Below are 14,628 nucleotides of genomic sequence, written 5' to 3'. Positions count from 1 at the left end.
TGTTTGTCATGTACCTTTGATACAGTGATAAAAAGGCGAAAATATAGGTCGCGCGAAAATCTGCCGTTTTTTTCCGCGAGCGGGAGTCGAACCCACATCTCCGCATAACACGTGCGGTGCATTGACCAAGTATGCTATCCTGCAGCAGCTCCTTTCTCGACTTTACCGCGGGGGTTTATATTTTTAAGTCCTCTGAGGCCGGTAAACTAGCGCCGCCCCTCGACCACCGCGGGAGACGTATAACGTCTGTCTTTTTTCCCAGCAGCCGCAACGTAAGACGTGGTCGGAGGTCGGAGTTAACAATTAGAATATCCGAAGTGCTGGAGCCAGTGCCCTTGTAATGTATGTAGTAGAACAGAAAGATACGAGACGAGGAACTCGGTAAGGACACATATCAAGGTTGCAGTCGTCATTGTCAGTGGTATTCGTCTGTTTTCAAAATATTTATTAGTGCCGAATGACGTGTGTTGGTCATTGTTCTTTGATACAGTAATAACAAGGAGAAAATTTAGGTCGAGAAAAAATCCTCCGTTTTTTCCGGGAGCGCGAGCCGAACCCACATCTCCGTATAACGCGTGCAGTGCATTGACCAGGTATGCTATCCCGCAGCGGCTCCTCTCTCGACTTTACCGCGGGTGTTTATATTTATAGGTGCTCTGAGGCCGGTCCAAACTCGTGTGCAGACACTTGGAGAAAACTTAATAAGGGTTTTATTGTTCCCAACAGTTTCGAAAGGGCTACCTTTCTCCTTCAGGGGTTATCTTAGAATAGACAAAAAATACTTAGACACAATTTGCCTCCGAGGGCATCCCTTTCTTCTCACCCGCACCATTGAGAACTCTCGGCGAGAGTAAAAGAGCGGGACAGTAACAATACATGTCGTAACTATACTACAGAACGTGGGAAAAAAGAAAAAGGAAGGGAGTGGGGAAAGTTGTAAATGGCAATGAGGCACAGTTGTGGTATTGATAGACCGAAAACAGACGCATGAAGTTCAACCAACGTGCGTGTACCAAAAAAACAGCGTGCTGCGGCTGGGTGCGGAGAGAGAGAGAGAGAGAGAGAGAGAGAGAGAGAGAGAGAGGGGGGGAGGGAGAGAGAGGAATACATAAAATTTGGAGAGTCCAAGCTCGAATGCCTTCACGAAGAGGCTCTTGATGTCAGAGAAGCATGCCAAACTCTGCCTACTCGTGATCTATGGTAAAAAAGAACGAAAAAAAAATGCATTTGTTAATGGCAGTTTGAGCCCGTCGTTAGACAGAGACAAGTGCCACTTGGCCCGCAAGTGGCCGAAGGAAGCTTTTAGGGAAACGAACCATTCGTAGACAGCCTTGAAAAAAAGGGTCACTGAGTCCCCAGTGTGCCGAGGCTCGTATGGGTCCGTCTGAGTGATATGGTCCGGAAAGGTTGCGTAAAAAGCGATCTCGGCCTCGTACAGAACCACAGGCGAAGAAGAATTTATTACCTCACTGCTGCCGGAGGGGCAGTTTCCACGCCGACCGTCCCGCACCGCCCCCTCCGCCGCCGACCCTCTCGTCTCACAGGTGCTGGCACAACGCTGCTCCCCTCAGGGGCGGAGGATGTGTTCTACGGACTTAAACGAGAAAAAAAAAACTATGGCAAGAATATTTGTTTCGCACTCCCTCAAAACATCTCAGGCCGGCTACGTCAGTTTTGAAAGCCACTCAATCTCCCGGCGGTCTCATTTTTTCCTTCGGCCAACGTACGAAATTTATGTACACAAAATTTTTCTCATTGTTCCCGCTCGTATGTGCTGTGGAAGCCGGACTGAAATATTACGGTCTGTATTTTTGCAAACGAGTGACCCGGGAGTCGGAGATGCCTGGACAGCGGAAGGTCGGGAGGCCCTTACGTGTGACTTGTGAATGTTAAACTTTTTGCGGAAAGATGTTTTTGTTTTGCCAATATATTCCTTCTCACACACAAGCATTGGAATTTATAGATTACATCAGGGGAGTCACAGTTGAGGTTCCCTTTAACGTAAATTGAAAGGTTGACCTGGTGGCCTGGGAAACTTTAGTGGTCTCCATGTGGAGACAAAGTTTACAGCACCGCTTGCCGTATGGCCGGCCGGTAGCCTAGAGTTTGCTCAGGTACTTCTGTTTTTGCCCTGACTAAAAGGTCTTTCAAGTTTCTGGACAGTCTGTACACAGCAAGGGGGGCCGCTGAAGAACAGCCAACAAGCACTCAACCTGCCTTGATATTATAATGTCGTCTCAAGATGTTGTTTACTTGGGAAGTTTTGGACTTGTACGTAAGGACTAATATACACTCATGGTGGGTTCCTTTTGGAGTTTCTTCACTTATCTTCACTTCTACACCTTCACTTATTCAGCAACCATCCCCGCCATTGTAAAAGAAGTATACCCTACTCACGACCACACCGGTACCGCAGGATATGCTCTGGAAGGGACGATTTCGAAAAACACGCGGATGAGCAAAATGCAGCCCTGAATGGTCAAAAATATCCAGAAAAAATTTTTGACGATGGCATAAGCCTAGCACGCAATTTACATAAAGAAGATATTCTGGCTGAAACCCAAAAGAAACCCACCATGAGACTTAGTCCTTAGGTACTTGTCCAAATATTTCCAAGTAAACAACATCTTGAGATGTCATTTTAATACCAAAGGCCAACCAAAGGCCAAGTTAGGGCTTGTCGGCTGTTTTTGAACGGCTCCTCCGTGCTGTGTACAGACGGACCAGAAACTTGAAAGACCTTTTAGGTAAGGCAAAACCAGCAGTACCTGAGTGAACTCTATGCTACCGACCATACGGCAAGCGGCGCTGTAAACTTTGTCCCCACATGGAAACCGCTAATGTTGCCCAGGCCACCAGCTCAACCTTTAAACATGAAATCAAAGTCAACCTCAACTATGGCACCCCTAATGTAATCTTCAAACTCTGCTGCCTTGTATGTGAGGAGGAATATATTGGCCAAACAGAAACATCTTTCGGAAATGGTTTAACAATCACAAATCACACGTGAAGGGCCTCCCTAACATTTCGCTGTCAAGGCATCTCCGACTCCCGGGTCATTCGTTTGCAAAAATTCAGGCCCTCCTAATTCAGTCCAGCTTCCGTACCGCATGCGAGCGTTAACAAAGAGATTCATTCTTTATGCATAAATTTGGTACATTTGCAGATGTAATAAATGAGACCACAGGGTGATTGGGTTGCTTTCGAAACTGACGTAACCACTTTGACATGTTTTGAAGCTGTGGGAAAGGAATAATCTTGCCATATTTTTTTCTTCTTTTTCTCTCTTTAATTTAATAGAACACATCCTCCTCCCCTGGGAGAGCCGCGTTGTGCCGGCATCTGTAAGACAGGGTGACGGCCAGGGAGGGGGTGGTGCGGAACGGTTGGCGTGGGAACTGCCCCTTCGACGGCAGTGAGGTAATAAATCCTTTTTCGCCTGCGGTTCTTTACGAGGCGTAAATCGCTTTCTACGCACACTTTCCGGACCATTTTACGGAGACGGAACCGTACGAGCCTCCGCGCAATGGTGACTCACTGACATTTTTTATCTAGGCTGTCCAGGAATGTTTCGTTTCCCGGTAAGATTCCTTCGGCCACCTGCGGGCCATGTGGCACTTGTCTTTGTCTAGCAACGGTCTGTAACCGCCATTAACAAATGCGTTTATTCCCTCTTTTTTAACATTGATCCCCAGTAGGCATAGGTTGGCATGCTTCTCGGTTATCCATTTCCTTTTCGTTCAGCCTTTCGAGCTTAGACTCTCCTTATGTTATCTCTCTCTCTCTCTCTCTGCGCACCCAGCCGAAGCACGCCCTTTCTTTCTGTATACACAATTTGATTGAACTTCATGCGTCTTTTTTCGGTCTATCAATGCCGCAACAGTGCCTCCTTCCCATTTCAACTTTCCTCTCTCCCTTCCCGTTTTCTTCTTTTTTTCCACCTACTGTAATATAGTTACGACATTTTGTTGTTACTATCCCACTTTTTTACTCTCCCCGAGAGTTCTCATTGGCGAGGATGAGCAGAAAGGAAAGACCCCCCCGAGGCAAATTGAGTATAAGCGTTTTTCTGTCTATTCAAAGATAACACCTTAAGAAGAAAGGTTTGCCTTTCAAAACTATTGGGAACAATTAAACCCTTGTTCAGTGTTCTCCAAGTGTCTGCACCCAAGTTTTGACTTATTGCTACGGTAGTCCGGAACTCCCTACCTTCTATGTATATATATATATATATATATATATATATATATATATATATATATGAGGTGTTTATTGGCAGGGAATGGTAGCGTTCCAGGTGACGGTGTTCAGGTAGGCACTGAGACTAGCCGGAGCGATGATCACGTTGCAGCGAGCTATCAGATATCGTGGCGCGTTCTCTCCGAGGCCGGTGCTACCTCCTCGTCGTCTTCACAGTCCCCATTCACTACGTACCCATTATGGCCCATGGCCACCGTATCAGAGCATACCCACACGGGGCATAGTGCGTCCTTCGCAGTGCCTGATAGCATACTCTAAGTGGGCAAATGTTTGGCACTACAATTACCCCCCGCGGACATAAGAAGCCATCCTGGCGACCTAAGGGCAAGATAAAACCATCGGTTCGTGGTAAGCCTTGAGACGGTCAACGTGCACAGTTTCGCGACCGCGACAACGAAGGTCCGGAGACAACGTGAGCGGCTCAACTACGTAGTTCACTGGGGATGCGCGCTCGATTACACGGTAAGGACCATGATATTTGGACAGCAACTTCTGAGCAAGACCAGGAACAGTCGAGGGTATCCACAGCCACACAAGAGAACCGGCAGCGAACTCAGGGGGCGGTGTTCCATCGTCGTGACGCTGCTTCTGGCGAGATTGCTCCTCAGAAGTCAGGGCCCGGGCGAGCTGGCGACACTCTTCGGCGTGTCGAGATGCCTGTGACACGGGGGTACATTCAGATGCATCTGGTCGGTACGGCAGGATGGTGTCGAGCGGACATGACGGCTCGCGGCCGTAGAGGAGAAAGAAAGGCGAAAACCCCGTAGTTGCTTGAGTGGCGGTGTTGTACGCATAAGTTACGTACGGAAGAACTTGGTCCCAGTCGGTGTGGTCTGCCGAAACATAAGTTGCCAACATATCGCCCAGTGTCCGATTAAATCTTTCCGTGAGCCCATTGGTCTGTGGATGGTAAGAAGTAGTGGTGCGGTGGATAATGTTGCACTTTGCGAGCAGGGCTTTAATTACTTCAGATAGAAACACACGGCTTCGGTCACTGAGCAACTCTCTAGGGGCACCGTGACGAAGAATGAACCGGCGTAGGAGAAATGAGGCGACCTCGCGGGCGTTAGCGGCTGGTAGTGCGGCGGTTTCAGCGTATCTCGTTAAGTGGTCTACCGCGACGATGGCCCAGCGGTTTCCAGACGCCGTGTAGGGGAGCGGCCCATACAAATCGATTCCTACGCGGTCGAAAGGTCGTAGTGGACACGGCAGGGGCTGCAACGGAGCCGGCGGTTTTTTTGGTGGGGACTTGCGGCGTTGACATTTTTCGCAGGAACGGACGAACTTGGTGACAAAAGTGTACATTCCACGCCAATAGTACCGCATGCGGAGACGTCGGTATGTCTTCAGTACACCAGCATGACCACACTGCGCATCGGCGTGAAAATATGCGCAAATGTCTGAACGGAGATGGCGGGGAATAACGAGGAGCCACTTCCGGCCGTCTGCGTTATAATTTCGGCGGTACAGAAGCTCGTCACGAATAGCGAAGTGAGTGGCCTGTCGCCGTACAGCTCGAGGGGCGTTTGGCGAAGCGGGGTTTGTTAGACAGTCCAAAAGAGAAGTGATCCAGGGATCCTTGCGCTGCTCGCGAGGCATGTCGTCAAGTGACAGAGAGGACAGAATTCCGTCTATGGATGACAAAAAGGCACTGTCGGCGGTCACAGGAGAGCGTGACAGCGCATCGGCGTCGGTGTGTTTGCGGCCAGATCGAAAGAGCACTCGAATATCGTACTCTTGTAAGCGAAGGGCCCACCTTCCAAGACGACCAGACGGATCCTTCAAAGAAGATAGCCAGCATAGGGCGTGGTGGTCTGTGATTACGTCGAAGGGCCTGCCGTACAAGTAGGGACGAAATTTGCTTATAACCCACACAATAGCCAGGCACTCTTTCTCCGTGACAGAGTAGTTTTCCTCCGCTCTTGTGAGTGGCCGGCTCGCATAAGCAACGACGTATTCGTCGAAGCCAGATTTCCGTTGGGCGAGCACAGCGCCCAGGCCAACACCGCTGGCGTCAGTATGAAGCTCAGTGGGGGCCGACGGGTCGAAATGGCGGAGGATCGGTGGACACGTAAGCACAGAACGAAGCTTTTTGAAAGCCTCGTCACAGTCTGAAGACCAATGAGCGATGTCGTTGGACCCGTTCACGTTCAGAAGCTTCGTTAGAGGTGCCGTTATCGACGCAAAGTTACTCACGAATCGTCGGAAGTACGAGCAGAGGCCGATAAAGCTTCGGAGCTGCCTGGTGGTGGTGGGCTTAGGAAACTCGGCGACCGCACGAAGTTTGTCAGGATCAGGACTGACGCCATCTTTGGACACAACGTGACCTAAAATTGTAAGTTGGCGGGCAGCAAAGCGGCACTTCTTGAGGTTAAGCTGAAGTCCTGCATCAGTGAGGCATTTCAAGACTTGTCGGAGGGGGGTAATATGCGTGTCAAACTCGGAAGAAAAGACGACAATATCATCAAGGTAACAGAGGCAGGTTTTCCACTTTAGGCCGCGCAAAATATTGTCCATCATGCGTTCAAACGTTGCAGGCGCGTTGCAAAGGCCAAAAGGCATGACGGTAAACTCGTACAAGCCATTTGGTGTTACAAAGGCCGTTTTCTCCCGATCAGCATCCGGCATGGGGACCTGCCAGTAGCCAGACCTTAAATCAAGGGAAGAAAAGAACTCGGCTCCTTGCAAAGTATCGAGGGCGTCGTCGATTCTGGGGAGAGGGTAGACATCCTTGCGTGTTATTTTGTTGAGTCGGCGATAATGAACACAGAAGCGAATGGATCCGTCCTTCTTTGTGACGAGAACAACCGGTGACGCCCACGGGCTGTTCGAAGGCTGTATGACGCCACGTTCAAGCATGTCGTCCACATGACTGTCAATAACGCCACGTTCTTTGGCTGACACACGATACGGCCGTTGTCGTAATGGCGGGTGAGTTACTGTGTCGATGTGGTGAGTAACTGTAGATGAGCGTCCCAAGGAGGATGTCTGGCAGTCTAAAGACGAGAGGAACTCTTGAAGCATGGCGAGAAGTCGGTTTCGTTCAGGCGCAGGAAGACTCTCGTCGATTGAGCGAAGGAAAACCGAGGTATCCGGGGCTGGAGCGGAGGGGTCGAGGAGAGCAAGTTAAGCGTCCGATGAGTTATCGGGAACGTCGGTGACGAGGAGGGTGTCAATCTCTTCTACACGACCCAGGCACTCACCACGAAACAGTGTAGCTGGAGAGGAATAGGGGTTGCAAATAAACATGGAGCTGAACCCATGCTGCATTTCTAAAACTGCGAACGGCAGCGGGAAGCATTGTCGGAGGCAAAACAGCTCGGAAGGGCTGAGCAGCACTGTGGCGTCCGGAACTGAGTCGCACAGAACGGGTACAAGTACGGCAGAGCTAGGAGGAACGTCGGTGTCTTCGGCGACAACTAGGCGAAAAGAGGCAGGGTGTTCGTCCGATGAGGCGTCTTGAACTGAAAGTAACTCCAGCTGAGCACGGGCGCAATCGATGACGGCGTGGTGGGTCGACAGAAAATCCCAACCGAGAATGACGTCGTGGGAGCACGCAGTGAGCACGATAAACTCAATGGGGTAAGTGATGTGTTCAATGGTGACCCGTGCTGTGCACGCAGCAACAGGCCGGATGTGTTGTGCGCTGGCGGTGCGGAGTGTGAGGTCGGACACTGGCGTCGTCACTTTGCGTAATTTGCGGCAGATCGTTTCGCTGATTACTGACACGGCAGCACCAGTATCGACAAGGGCGATTACGGCGAGTCCTTCAACAATAACATTAATGGCATTATGGGGTGAAAATCGAGGACTTAAGGTTTTCGACGTGGACGCAGCTCTTGCCTCAGGAACTGCGGTGACTAGTTTTCCTCCTGTGTTGGGTCAACGCGGGGACGCATTGGCGAGATAGATCGGCGACGCGGCGAGGACGACCTGCGGCTGTTGAATGTCGGTCGGGCGGCAGAAGGCGAGTTCGACGGCGGCAAGGGGGACTGCTGACGAAGTGGCGGCTCATACACGACGTAGGGCGGCGAATGAAACGACTGATCGTATGAGACGGCTTGGCGGCGACAGTGACGGGCGACATGGCCGGCGACACGACACACGAAGCAGATAGGGCGGTTATCAGGCGTTCGCCACACGTTGGGCGCATGAGGTGCTGGTCGGGGCGGCGACACTGACGGAAGCTGCGGCGATCGTGGGGCGCAAAGCGGTGCGTGCTGGCGAGGTCGTAACAATGCTGCTGTGTAGGTTAGCGGCGACGATATGGGAGCAGCCACAGGCCCGGATGGGCAGGTCGAAGGGAGAGCATCGGCTACTTGTTCCCGTATCGCTTGCTGAAGTGTTGAAGACAATGGGGGCACTGATACCGTAGCGGGTGCACACGATAGAAGAGATAGTTGACGCGCGATTTCTTGGCGAATAAAATCTTGAATGCGGGGCATCAGGGAAGACTCCTCGCTGCCGACGACCAATCCCGAAAGGGGCTCTGCCGGCCGTGACGCTGAGCGCCGCGTGAGAAGCCACTGCTTGCGGAGCTCGTCGAAGCTCTGACACCAGTTGATGACGTCCCCGACAGTCTGCGGATCCTTACTCAGCAACATCTGAAAGGCGTCGTCGTCTATCCCCTTAAGGAGATGCTTGATCTTGTCAGCCTCGCTCATAGAAGGGTAGGCCCGCTTGCACAGGCCGATAACGTCTTCTATGTAACTCGTGAATGTTTCGCCTTTGTTCTGCGCCCGCTCTCGCAAAAGTTGTTCGGCGAGAAGTTTCCGCAAGGCTGGGCGGCCAAACACTTTCAGAAAATCGGTCTTGAAAGCTGACCAAGACTGCAAGTCGGCTCCGTGTTTCAGGTACCACGTCTCAGCGAGTCGCTTGAGGGAGAATGGGACATTGTTGAGCTTCCTCCGGTCATCCCATCTGTTATGTGCGCTCACCCTTTCATACGATGACAGCCAATCCTCGACGTCCTGGTTGTCATCGCCATAAAACATGGGTGGGTCTCGCTCGCGGATTGCACCGGAACAGACGATCGGGGGTTGCGAGGGAGACGTCATTTCCCGAAGGTCGTCAGTGGACAGGACACGACGGAGACTTCTGCTTCGTAACTCCAGGCTGCGGTGAGGACGGGAACCCGCACACTCCACCAATTGAAGAGGTGTTTATTGGCAGGGAATGGTAGCGTTCCAGGTGAGGGTGTTCAGGTAGGCACTGAGACTAGCCGGAGCGATGATCACGTTGCAGCGAGCTATCAGATATCGTGGCGCGTTCTCTCCGAGGCCGGTGCTACCTCCTCGTCGTCTTCACAGTCCCCATTCACTACGTACCCATTATGGCCCCTGGCCACCGTATCAGAGCATACCCACACGGGGCATAGTGCGTCCTTCGCAGTGCGTGATAGCATACTATAAGTGGGCAAATGTTTGGCACTACAATATGTATATATATATATATATATATATATATTTAAAGGGGGTTTATTGGCTGGTAGATGCAGACGGTCGCAGAGGTCCAGAACCACAGAGAGCGAGAGAGCCGACGAATGGTCACGCCCAAAGCTGCGCAGACCGAGCTTCTTCTTCGTTCACATGAGCGGCTGGTTGTCTGCTAGCAACACGGCGATGACGGATGGCACATAGCGAATACAAGGGATTGTCCGCAGTTCCTAATTATTGCAGCGCGCGTTACCTCATTAGAACTACCCCCCGGGGAATAAAGCGCCATTCTGGCGTGTAACGGGCACACGACAGTAGGGGATCATAATACGGCTTCAAACGCTGGACATGAACAGTCTCCTTCCCGCGGCGACGAAGGTCTGAGGAAGTTGTCATGGGCTCTATGACGTAGTTCACCGGGGACGTCTGTTCGAGGACACGGTAGGGTCCGTGAAACCGAGAAAGAAGCTTGCTACACGATCCTGGTGTGGTGGAGGGAATCCACAGCCACACCAGAGATCCTGGAGAATACGTCGGGTGGGTAGCTGTGTCGTCGTGCCGAGATTTTTGATGCAACTGATCTTCAGTCGTAAAGGACCTTGAAGTTGGCGCCATTCTTCCGCGTACTTGGCAGCTTCAGAAGCTGGGGAGCACTCGGAGCGATCCGGTCGGTAGGGGAGAACCGTATGGAGGGTACATGACGGCTCGCGACCATACAGGAGGAAGAAGGGCGAGAAACCTGTTGTGGCCTGGATGGCTGTATTGTACGCATAGGTCACGTATGGCAGCACAAGGTCCCAGTCGTCGTGATCCGCTGAGATGTACATCGACAGCATGTCGCCGAGGGTGCGGCTGAAGCGCTCAGTGAGGCCGTTTGTCTGCGGATGGTACGCTGTACTTGTTCGATGGACAACTCGGCACTCAACGAGGAGGGCACGAATGACGTCTGACAGAAACACACGTCCCCTGTCGCTGAGGAGCTCACGAGGCGCCCCATGCCGCAGAATGAAGCGCCGTATGATAAAAGAGGCGACGTCTCGTGCTGTGGCGGCAGGCCGAGCCGCAGTTTCGGCATAGCGCGTCAGGTGATCGACGGCGACGATAATCCATCGGTTGCCGGAGACTGAGTTGGGCAAAGGTCCATACAGGTCTATACCAACACGGTCAAATGGTTTCTGCGGGCAAGGAAGCGGCTGCAGTTGACCCACCGAGCTGGAAGGCGAAGACTTGCGACGCTGGCAGGTAGTGCATGACCTAACGTACTTGCGCACAAAGGTGTGCATGCCGCGCCAGTAATAGCGGAGACGGACACGGTGGTACGTTTTTAACAAGCCAGCGTGGGCACACGTTGGGTCGGCATGAAGCGATGCGCAAATGTCGGTGCGAAGGTGCCGAGGTATTACGAGCAGCCACTTCCGCCCTTCGTTGAGGTAACTCCGCCGGTAGAGCAACCCGTCACGAAGCATGAAATGCATAGCTTGTCTGCGCAGGGCCCGAGGTTGTTCAGTACGGGAGACGTCCGAGAGCAAGGAGATGAGCGAAGCAATCCATGGGTCCTTGCGTTGTTCAGAGGGCATGTCAGTGAAAGAGAGAGGGGACACAACAGCGTCGTCAGGCAGGATGCAGGCATTCTCTGGTGACTCTGGAGAACGGGATAAGGCATCAGCGTCGGAATGTTTGCGGCCAGACCGATATATGACACGTATGTCGTACTCTTGTAGCCGTAAAGCCCAACGAGCTAGCCATCCAGACGGATCTTTTAGTGTGGACAACCAGCATAGCGCATGATGGTCGGTTACGACGTCGAAAGGGCGGCCGTACAAGTACGGTCGGAATTTATCTAGTGCCCAAACTATGGCCAAACACTCTTTTTCCGTGACGGAGTAGTTTGCCTCAGCCTTTGTAAGGGTACGGCTACCGTAGGCGACAACGTACTCGTCAAAGCCCGATTTTCGCTGAGCAAGCACAGCCCCAAGACCAACACAGCTGCCATCAGTGTGAACCTCAGTGGGGGCGTTCTGGTTGCAATGCCGCAGGATAGGTGGCGACGTAAGAAGCTTCCGAAATGTTGCGAACGCGTTTTCACAAGCAGGGGACCACGAAGTGAGGTCTTTAGAGGCACCGGACAGAAGCTGCGTCAATGGTGCAACGATGGTCGCAAAGTTGCGGACGAAGCGCGTGAAGTAAGAACACAGTCCGAGGAAGCTCCTGAGGGCCTTCATAGATGTCGGCTTCGGGAACTCCGCAACTGCCTTCAGCTTAGACGTGTCGGGTAGAACTCCATCTTTCGAAACGACGTGGCCTAAAATAGTGAGCTTGCGAGCGGCGAAGCGACATTTCTTGAGGTTGAGCTACAGCTTTGAGTCGGCAAGACAAGTTAAAACTTGCTCTAATCAGCGTAGATGTGTCTCGAAATCCGGAGAAAAAACGAGGATGTCGTCAATGTAGCACTAGCATGCTTTCCATTTTAGTTTGCGCAAAATGCTGTCCATCATGCGCTCGAAAGTGGCAGGCGCATTACAAAGGCCGAACCGCATCACATTAAACTCATACAGGCCGTCAGGTGTTATGAAAGCCGTTTTTTAGCGATCAGCCTCGGCCAAAGGTACCTGCCATTACCCGGAGCGCAAGTCGAGCGAGGAGAAATATTCGGCACCCTGCAGACAGTCGAGGGCGTCATCTATACGCGGGAGAGGGTAGACATCCTTTCTAGTTATCTTATTGAGGCGCCGATAGTCAACGAAAAAGCGTATCAAACCGTCCTTCTTGGTCACAATGACTACGGGAGACGCCCAGGGACTGTTGGAGGGCCTAATGACGCCTCGCTCAAGCATATCGTCGACGTTTTCATCGATAGTACGTCGTTCTTTGTGGGAAACGCGATAAGGTCGTTGTCGTAGCGGCGAGTGCGAGCCAGTGTCAATCGTGTGTTCGACTGATGATGTTTGACTTAGCGGAGCTTTTAAGCAGTCAAAAGACAAGCGAAACCAATGGAGGAGGGCCAGCAGTTGATCTCGTTGTGTGGGCGTGAGATCTCCATCGATAACCTGATTGAAAAAGTCGGATGGTAAAACCTCTGCTTCGGATGTAGCACTCAAGTCTGCGACATGAGTGATAATGGGAGTATCGTCGGGAACATCGATGACAGCACTTGGCTCGACAGGCTCAATCCACCTGATAGTCTCGCCCTGTAGCAGCAAAATTTCATCCGAGGACCAGTTACTAACAATCATGCGGCTCATACCAGCATGCGTCGTTAAAAGAGCGGACGGCAGCGGAAGACGTCTCCGTCGGATGAAGAGGTCGGACGGCGTAAAAAGCACGGTTGTGTCAGCAGTGTACGCACAGCACAGGGGCATGGAAACCAAGCAGTGCGGCGATATTTTGCATCTTCGCTGACGACCAATTTAGCAGCAGTTCCCTCATTATGGTGCGGGTCGCAATCTGGTGCAAATTCAACTTCCGCACGCGCACAACCGATGACGGCGTGGTGACGAGCGAGAAAATCCCAACCCAATATGAGGCCATGGGAACAAGTAGGAAGCATGATGAACTCTACAATGTGCAAAACATCCTGGATCGTCACTCGCGCCGTGCACGCTGCAGACGCATGGACGTGCTGTGCGTTTGCAGTACGTAGCGCAAAGCCATCCAACGGCGTCGTCACATTTCTAAGGACACGGCAAAGGTCGGCATGAATAACTGAAACGGCAGCACCCGTGTCGACTAACGCCAATGCACGTCTATAACATTTGAGGGCGAAAAATGAGGCCTTGGACAGTTCGCTGGTAACGCAGTTCTTGCCTCCTGAACTGCGTCAACTAGTTTTCCTCTTCGGTAACGGTTGGTCGGCGGCGCATGGGAGAAATAGACCGACGACGAGGGGAGGACGAGCGACGGGTAGCGAAAGTGCGAGAGTCAGAAGGTGCAGTGGTGAAGTCGGACCTGTAGGAGACTTCGCGTGGCGATTGGCTGCGAGGGCCTTAAGTAGGGGCTCCGATATCGTCGTTGGTGGGCGTCAGGCGTCGGCGGCAGTATCGGGCGACATGTCCGGCACAGCAGCAATTGAAACAGATGGGACGGTTGTCCCACGTTCGCGAGGGACTACTGGATTGCGGCGGAGGCCGAGACAAGGGCGGTTGCCTCATCGGTACGGGGTGTTGGTAAGACATGGGGACCCGCTGAGGGGGGACACCCACGGCGTCAGCGTACGTGACGATCGGTACCGGAGTCCTTGCGACGCTTTCGGCATACGGCAGCGGGGTGGTAACGCTGAAGTTATGGCGAGGAGGCGCAGTGGGAGTCGGCGAATTGGCGTCAGCAACTTGCCCTTGAATTACACTGCGCAGTGTTGGCGCCAAAGTAGACGAAGGCTCCGGGGTGTATGGCAGCAGGGAGAGCTGACGGGCGACTTCTTTCCGCATTATCTAATTGATCTGCAACAGCAGAGAGAAGTTGTCGGGGTCACGGACCAAGCTCGCTATGGCCTCGTCTTGGACAGAGGTGCGTCGTGTGCTCACTCGCTGTCGACGAAGCTCGTCGTAACTCTGGCAAAGGTTCACCAGTTCAGCAATGGAGCCCGGGCCTCTCGCCAAGAGCTTCTGGAAGGCACCCTCGTCGATGCCTTTCATGACGTGCTTGATTTTCTCAGGGTCTGCCATAGATGAATTCAGACGCTTGCAGAGGTCCAAAACATCCTCGATGTAGCTCGTGAACGTCTCGCCGGTCTTCTGGACGCGGCCGTGCAAGCGTTGTTCGGCGAGCAGTTTCCGCACAGCGGGACGGCCAAACGCAGCAATTAATTCCGTCTTGAAGGCCGGCCACGCGGTTATGCCGGATCCGTGGCTGTTGAACCACACTTCGGCGAGACCGGTGAAAGAAAAGCTGACGTTATTGAGTTTCATGGCGTCATCCCATCTGTTATGCGTACTCA

The sequence above is a fragment of the Haemaphysalis longicornis genome, unplaced genomic scaffold, assembly GCF_048455015.1.
Source record: "Haemaphysalis longicornis isolate Haplotype H1 unplaced genomic scaffold, Haemaphysalis longicornis Haplotype H1 scaffold_5, whole genome shotgun sequence".
Taxonomy (NCBI): Eukaryota; Metazoa; Arthropoda; class Arachnida; order Ixodida; family Ixodidae; genus Haemaphysalis; species Haemaphysalis longicornis.
The sequence above is the reverse complement of the archived record's forward strand: the minus strand, read 5'-3'. Positions refer to the sequence as shown.